Below are 9,282 nucleotides of genomic sequence, written 5' to 3' on the forward strand. Positions count from 1 at the left end.
ATTCTGACAGCAAGTTAAACCATAGAACGTGGGTTCTTACTTACTTCACCGGTTCGGACAGGAATCACCCAAGTCCGGCCGGTGAACTGTTCGAAACGGTAGTTTGATGTTTAACCCGAAATCGGTGAACCTTGTAGATAGTATCCGAATCTTGAACCTTTTAACCGTTAGAATGATTAGTTAGTTGGCTCGAGCTCCGTTTCTATCGGTTTTTAAGGTTTTGAGTGTAAAATGTTGAAGAAAAGTTGGAAATCCTTCCATGAAAATGTTAAGATTCTAACAAATCCTAGTTTGTTTATGTGGAAATCGGTCAGATCTAAGCTATTCATGGTTGAGTGAGGCCAAAGTATGATGTTCTTCAAGAACACCATGATGACATCACCCAAGAACACTTAGATCTTGGCGATTTCACGGTTAGAAATCGAGTTTTGAAAGATAGAAAGGTGTAGAATCATGTAATGATAAAAAACGTACAAGAATTAGAGTGAAAACTTACCGGAGTTGAGATAAATCTGAGAAAAGGTGAAGAACAAGGCTGGTTCGGTCAGAGCTTTCCAAAAATAGAAAGGGTGATAATGACAGGGCTATTTATAGGCCTCCCAAAGAGGAAAGTGTCAACCGATCGGCCAGGATCTCCGATCGAATGGCCTGCTCGATCGGCCAGGAAAGTGCTAGCCGATCGGCTGGCCTGTTCGATCAGGATGCTTCCTGTTCGATCAGCAACCCTTTTCGAATGTTTCGCGACGGTTTTCGATATTTTTCGATTTCGATAGACGATGATACGAATACGATAGAGTTCCTAGTCAAATTACTTTCAGTCCCAACTACTATATCTAACATACAATCATCTATAAGTCACGTTTTGATGTCGGTTTCGATTGAGTTTGATTGCCTTTCGAGTTTCGGTCCGAGTTTCGATTGATTCGATTGAATACCACACAAAACATAAAGTAAACATGCACAAGTAACACATAAGGCACACACACACACGTAAGTATTACCACACCAGTTTCGCATAGTTCGAGTCTCGAGTTCGATTGATTGATTTGATTAACTTGATTATTGATTGATTAACTTTATCGCATTGTTACTTCCTATTATTCACAGTCGTAAATCGGTCGCATTGATTAAACATTCGATCATCTTATTTAGACAACACTTACTCCACATAATACAAAAAGCAAAAGAAAACATTAACAGTCAAAGTTGACTTGGACTTGGACTTTGACTTTGACTTTGACATTCGAAAACACGGGGTGTTATAGCCTCCCCTTGTTTAGGGAATTTCGTCCCGAAATTAGGCTCGAAGCTGCACATCACCGTGAGTCATTTTACCAATTTGATGCTTCAGATCTATTTAAACAACTGCGGGTACTTGGCCTTCATGTCGCTTTCGAGTTCCCAAGTGAACTCCGCGCCTCGCTTGCCTTCCCATCGGACTTTCACGATAGGGATGCGTGAGCGCCTGAGTTGCTTGGTTTGGCGATTCATAATTTCGACAGGCTTTTCCACGAAGTGTAAGGTTTCGTTAACCTGAAGATCGTCGAGTGGTACGATTAGATCATGATCAGCAAGGCATTTTCGGAGGTTAGACACATGGAAAGTCGGGTGGACGTTACTGAGTTCCTCCGGTAGTTCGAGTCTGTAGGCGACTTTTCCGATCCTTTCCAGAATCTTAAAAGGTCCAACATATCGAGGCGCTAGTTTCCCTTTCTTGCCGAATCTGACTACACCCTTCCAAGGGGATACCTTTAGGAGTATGTAGTCGCCAACGTCAAATTCAAGGGGCTTGCGTCTTCTATCGGCGTAACTTTTCTGTCTACTTCGAGCTTTTATCAAGTTGTCTCGAATCTGGTGGATTTTGTCAGTCGTTTCTTGTAGAATCTCGGGACCGGTTAGTTGCGAATGACCGATCTCGTGCCACACAATAGGCGATCGACATCTCCTACCATATAAGGCCTCGAATGGTGCCATTTGAATGCTGGCATGATAGCTGTTATTGTACGAGAATTCGACTAGTGGCAGGTGTTTGTTCCAACTACCACCAAAATCTATGACACACGCCCGGAGCATGTCTTCAAGAGTACGGATCGTTCTTTCAGTCTGTCTGTCGGTTTGTGGATGGAATGCAGTACTCAGATTAAGCGACGTACCAAGAGCCGCCTGAAATGTTTCCCACAACCGAGAAGTAAACCGAGCATCACGGTCAGAGATGATGTCGCGAGGCGTACCATGATTACAAATGATCTCGTCGGTGTAGATTTGGGCTAGTCGTTCCACCCTGTAGTCTTCTCGTATTGGCAAAAAGTGGGCTGATTTGGTTAGACGATCAACTATAACCGAAATACTGTCGTGACCTGATGGCGTGGGCAGGAGTTTCGTTATGAAATCCATAGCTATACTCTCCCACTTCCATATAGGTATCGGCGGTTGTTCGAGTAAGCCAGAAGGTCTTTGATGTTCAGCCTTGACTCTTGCGCAAGTTAAGCAACTTCCAACGTAAAGAGCGATATCACGTTTCATACCCGGCCACCAGTACTTGTAACGAAGATCCTGGTACATTTTATCGGCACCGGGATGAATAGAATATCAGGACTTGTGGGCTTCATTCATGATAATCTTTCGCAACTTGGTCCACTTAGGGATCCAAATTCGGTCCAGATAATAGAATATCCCGTCTGATTTTCTTACTAACTGAGCTCCACCGTGGTAGATCCTCTCTTTCTTCAATGTACGCTCGTTAAAGCAAGCATGTTGAGCTTCACAAATAAGGGCTTCAAGGTTATGCTGGGCTTGAACGTTTCGGATACTGAGCACGTAACTCTTTCTGCTGAGCGCGTCGGCAACAACATTCGCTTTGCCTGGGTGATAACGAATCTCACAGTCGTAATCGTTGAGGAGTTCTACCTATCGGCATTGACGCATATTAAGTTCCCTTTGATTGAAGATATGTTGTAAACTCCTGTGATCAGTGTAGATTGTACACTTAGTGCCATACAGGTAGTGTCGCCAAATCTTTAATGCAAAGACAACCGCGCCTAGCTCGAGGTCATGGGTTGTATAGTTCTTCTCGTGGATCTTGAGCTGTCGGGATGCGTAAGCTATAACCTTGTCTCGCTGCATGAGGACACAACCAAGACCAAGGTTGGAAGCATCACAGTAGACAATGAAATCGTTGCTTCCGTCGGGCAGCGTAAGAATCGGAGCATTGCACAGCATGTGCTTGAGGGTTTGAAAGGCAGATTCTTGTGCGGTTCCCCACACAAAAGGCTTGTCTTTATGAGTAAGAGCGGTAAGCGGCACAGCGATTTTGGAGAATCCTTCAATAAATCTTCGATAATAGCCTGCTAGTCCGAGAAAAGAACGAACTTCAGACGGGTTCTTAGGCGTAATCCAACTTTTGACGGCTTCAATCTTCGCGGGATCGACGTGTATTCCCTGACTATTCACGATGTGACCCAGAAACTGAACTTCCTCTAACCAGAATTCACACTTGGAGAACTTGGTGTAGAGTTGGTTCCCCTGAAGTAACTTGAGAACCAAACGTAGATGTTGCGCGTGTTCGGCTTTCGATTTGGAATAGATCAAGACATCGTCAATGAACACGATGACGAAACGGTCTAAGAAAGGCTTACACACGCGATTCATCAGATCCATAAAGACCGCGGGTGCGTTAGTTAAACCGAAAGGCATAACAACGAATTCATAATTGCCATATCGGGTTCGGAAAGCGGTTTTGGGGATGTCTTCCTCTTGAATCCGCAATTGATGATAGCCTGAACGTAGATCGATCTTCGAGAAACACTTGGCACCTTGTAGCTGATCAAATAAGTCGTCGATTCGAGGCAAAGAACAGAGTTTACTGCGACCGTTCTTCCCGTAGCGACTTCGACTTCGAATGACGAGGACAGATAAGAGCGCTTACGACTAAGGAGCTTCTCGAATTCAAACGACACAAAGCAGTTATCGGATCTAGTATCAAACAAACATGATGCATAAATACCATTCACAAGGAACGTACCATTAACCACGTTGTTATCCGCCTGAGCCTGACGGGCATTGATGTTGAAGGTTCGAGCATGGGCCGCTTGCTGCTGTGGCTGAGGCTGTTGTGGTTGCTGCTGGGGCTGCTGGGGCTCTTGCTTAACCACCCTGTTCGGGTATCTGTTTGCAAAGTGGTTAGGGTCACCACATGCAAAGCAGACTCGAGCATTGACTGCAGGTGCTTGAGCTGCTTGTTGGCCTTGAGGGGCGGGGAGTAGAGCTTGATTGACAGTAGCTTGAACTGGGGCTTGACGGGGACCATAGAGACATTTCGCAGTGAAATGACCGTAAAGGTTGCAGTGAGCGCAAAAACGACAGGCTAGACCCACTGGATGATGATACTAGCATGTCTGGCAGAGTGGGTGAGGGCCTGTGTATGCACACTTCGCTGGCGGTGCATTGATCACTGTAGCTGAGCGGTGGTGCTGTTGCTGCTGAGCTGGTACAGCTTGTAGAGGAGCAGCAGTTGTTGCGGCAGCACAACTCTTGTTGCTGGAGCTGTTGTTGTTGTGCTTCTTCTTTCTTCTTGATGACTTGGAGGATTGAGCAGATGAGTCGGTGGGTGCTGCGGTGGTGGCTTGGTGCAGAGACTTGGTATGCTTATCCCAAAAACCAGACTTCACTCGCTTGTCATTGATCTCAGCGGTGAGTAGGTAAGTCTCTTCAATCGTTGCCGGCTTGGCGGCGTGAACAAAGTCGGCTACACAGTCGGGCAGGGCTCGAATGTACTTCTTGATGGTTTGATCTGGGGTCTTGACCTGGTCGGGACATATGATGCTAAGTTGCTTGAAACGAGCAGTGAGAGCAGCGTTGTCTCCATCCTTCTGCTTGATGGTCCAAAACTCGTCCTCCAACTTTTGGCGTTCATGAGGAGGGGCAGAATTCGAAGATCATGATTGCCTTCAACTCCTCCCATGTTAGCTCGTAAGCTGCGTCATTTCTGCGCTTGTTTCATTCGGCCGTCCACCAGTCTAGAGCACGGGACTGGAAGACGCCAGTAGCATTGAGTGTGCGGAGATTCTCAGGACAGCCGCTTTGGCGCAGAGTGACTTCAACCGAGTCAAACCAGTGAAACATGGCGGTAGGGCCATCCTCGCCAGTGAACTCTTTGGGTCCGCATGCTTTGAACTGCTTGAAGCTGAAAGCAGCCTTGCTAGCATCTTTGGGTGCATCTGTTCGTGATTCATCAGTCGACTTGCTGACGTTTTCATAAACATTGCTCACAGCTTTTGCCACGCTTTTGGCAATGATAGCGGCAAGACGCTTTGTCAGGTGGTGTTGGGATCCAGACGACGACATGGTCTGCAATAGACATCGTCACAGGACTCAACACAACGAAGTCGTACCTCACACGTCTAGACTACTAAAGCTTAGGAAAACGTCGGAACACATATCACATAAACACATGGGCACATAACCACAGATACATGGAAACACAGAAGCACATAAGCACGTAGGCACATAGAGCACAGAGTCACATAAACACAAAAGCACATACCCACTTAATCACAGAAGCAGTTTATGTCATGTAATTCCCCAATAAGCGCATAGAGCATTCTGACTGCCTCAAGATCCTATCATTCAAAGCTCGTGTGTCGTTCGTATATAGCATATTGAGTAGTATAGTATAATCGTATAGCGTGTCGAATAGTGTAGTATAATCGTATTTCGTGGCATAGTATCGTCTAGAATTGCAGCGACTTGTTAGCGTATTGAAATAGATTAGCAATGCGATTCGTGTGTGTTGATCGAAATGGCATCAAAATCGAATAATATCCAAAGTATAAACACATAAACAGATAAAGCACATATAAACACATGAAATCAACGAGTCAAACACCAAAAATCGGGAATTGGGGCGTCTGCGGCTACTAGACATCGACTACCCAAGCGATTCGACTATTCACAGTAGACTTGTCGTCACTTTCGACGTTCGGGATCGTGCTTCTGATTCGATTCTTGGGCATTCCACACGCATTCCCTATGTCATACTTGTGAGTTCAGGTCGTTGGAGTTCGTCGAATGCCTTGGTGAGATGAAAACATGTCCGGAATAAATTGCCAAGGTTAGGGTTTCACCCCTGGCTTAGCAATTTCTTCCTTGTTCTCAGGAGACTTGAGGAAATTATTCATCAAATTATGGATTTCACTCCTGATTTGGTATAATTCTCTTCGTTTGTTATCGAAAGGAATGAGAAAATCATTGATAAATTGATAAAATCAACATTAGCCAGACAATCTAGTCGGGAGTTTGTGGCTTTCACACCTATTCCTGACAAAATCGCTTAACTTTAATTGAAAATTCGAGTGCAGTGATAGCGAAGAATTGCAGAATAAGGCACATAAACTTGGTCTGTTGGTTCCTAACTATAGTCTAGGTCTCTATGACAGCGACCCGGACTGGGTCGTGTCCAGCCTAATTCCCTATAGTTATGGCTCTGATACCAATCTGTCACACCCCAACCGATGGCGGAATCATCGGGGCGCGGCACTGAGCGAAATAGATTGTCCAGTAGTTTCCATAACAACTATCATTACTATCCAGTTTAAAATGACACGTCCCATACCGTGTCCCAAATAATATAATAAATTATTACAGATAACAACTAGTCAAGTAATTCTGTTCCGACAACTCAGATTTAAATTAATACAAAACATAAATATTGTTCAAATGCTCCTAAAGACCCAGCCTGACAAGATCTACAGACAACTATGCTCTAGTTGCTTGTTCCTGACAGACAACTATTTGTTGGGGGCCTCTAAGGCTTTATTCTAGCTTCACTTCCCTAGCAAGCAAATACCTTAAACACCTGTCACATACGTTAAAATAAAGTCAATACATAAAATGTAAAGGTGAGCATACAAGTTTAATAATAGCATATAGAGTTCGAATAGTTTACGCATAACCAGCACGAACACAGAGGGAAATGATGCATGTTAATTATCGACATGGACCTATCGATACCAACGACTGCGGGTTGACTGTGCGAGACAGTTCGCAATACATGATTACCACAGTAATCCATGCAAGTAATTGTCCTTAACAACCCCCGTGTGAACGGGTGCTGAGTCCAAACTATAGTACTACGTTGCTAAGGCAGGTAGACAACATTCCACGTGTAAACATAACAACAAGCATACATTTAGTCACGTAATACATGCAATCGGTTAGCGTTCAAATAGTTTGAATAGTGTGTTCGATTGTGATTTTGATAAGTAACGTATGTAACACCCAAAAGTGCTAAAGTAAAAAGGGTTCGAGTATACTCACAGTGGTTGGTTATGGATTGAAGGGAGCGCTGAGAGTAGGGTTAGCCTGAATAGTTCGATAGCACAACAATGAGTAACGCGGAAATGCAAACAAGTGTAAATGGATCGAATAGTCTGGTCGATCGAACAGCAGATTCGATCGAACGGGCTGTTCGTTCTGCTTGAAAGTCCGTTTGAATAATCCTGTCCGATCGGCCGGTAGGCTCGATCGGCTGGACCATTCGAGTGGATTGTTTCTTCCTCTGATGTGTTTGTGTATGATGGTTTGAACTTTTGAAGTTTTCGTTGTAGTATTTGAGAACACTGAAGTGTTCTTACCTTTCAGGTCGATCGATCGAACGGTCTGTTCGATCGGCCGGCTTAGCCGATTGGTTAGGAACTTCAGAAGTAGTTCTCAGCTGGATGTCACTCGATCGAACAGCCTGTTCGATCGGCTGGCACTCCTTACTACGAACGAGTTGCAAAATCGATTAAGTGTTGAAGCATAGTATCTCATGATCCGAAGAGTAATGTTTACCAATCGAGTAGCATATTCGATCGAACATCACTTCGTCAATAGCATACTTCATGAAATTCGAAAAGTGTGGAACCATGTGCTAGCCGATCGGCTGGCCCGGCCGATCGGCTGGTATGTTCGATCAGCTGGGCTGTTCGTTCGAACAGCCTAGCCGTTCGGCCAGCAATTCTGACCTGGTCGGCCTTTCGTCTAACACTTGGCTGTTTGATTATTTTTCATGATTTTAAGGTATTCTGACAGCGAGTTAAACAATAGAACGTGGGTTCTTACTTGCTTCACCGGTTCGGACAGGAATCACCCAAGTCCGGCCAGTGAACTGTTCGGAACGGTAGTTTGATGTTTAACCCGAAATCGGTGAACCTTGTAGATAGTATCCGAATCTTGAACCTTTTAACCGTTAGAATGATTAGTTAGTTGGCTCGAGCTCCGTTTCTATCGGTTTTTAAGGTTTTGAGTGTAAAATGTTGAAGAAAAGTTGGAAATCCTTCCATGAAAATGTTAAGATTCTTACAAATCCTAGTTTGTTTATGTGGAAATCGGTCAGATCTAAGCTATTCATGGTTGAGTGAGGCCAAAGTATGATGTTCTTCAAGAACACCATGATGACATCACCCAAGAACACTTAGATCTTGGCGATTTCACGGTTAGAAATCGAGTTTTGAAAGATAGAAAGGTGTAGAATCATGTAATGATCAAAAACGTACAAGAATTAGAGTGAAAACTTACCGGAGTTGAGAGAAATCTGAGAAAAGGTGAAGAACAAGGCTGGTTCGGTCAGAGCTTTCCAAAAATAGAAAGGGTGATAATGACAGGGCTATTTATAGGCCTCCCAAAGAGGAAAGTGTCAACCGATCGGCCAGGATCTTCGATCGAATGGCCTGCTCGATCGGCCAGGAAAGTGCTAGCCGATCGGCTGGCCTGTTCGATCAGGATGCTTCCTGTTCGATCAGCAACCCTTTTCGAATGTTTCGCGACGGTTTTCGATATTTTTCGATTTCGATAGACGATGATACGAATACGATAGAGTTCCTAGTCAAATTACTTTCAGTCCCAACTACTATATCTAACATACAATCATCTATAAGTCACGTTTTGATGTCGGTTTCGATTGAGTTTGATTGCCTTTCGAGTTTCGGTCCGAGTTTCGATTGATTCGATTGAATACCACACAAAACATAAAGTAAACATGCACAAGTAACACATAAGGCACACACACACGTAAGTATTACCACACCAGTTTCGCATAGTTCGAGTCTCGAGTTCGATTGATTGATTTGATTAACTTGATTATTGATTGATTAACTTTATCGCATTGTTACTTCCTATTATTCACAGTCGTAAATCGGTCGCATTGATTAAACATTTGATCATCTTGTTTATACAACACTTACTCCACATAATACAAAAAGCAAAAGAAAACATTAACAGTCAAAGAAGTCAAAGTTGACTTGG

This window comes from Helianthus annuus, chromosome 14 (genome assembly GCF_002127325.2).
Source record: "Helianthus annuus cultivar XRQ/B chromosome 14, HanXRQr2.0-SUNRISE, whole genome shotgun sequence".
Classification (NCBI taxonomy): domain Eukaryota; kingdom Viridiplantae; phylum Streptophyta; class Magnoliopsida; order Asterales; family Asteraceae; genus Helianthus; species Helianthus annuus.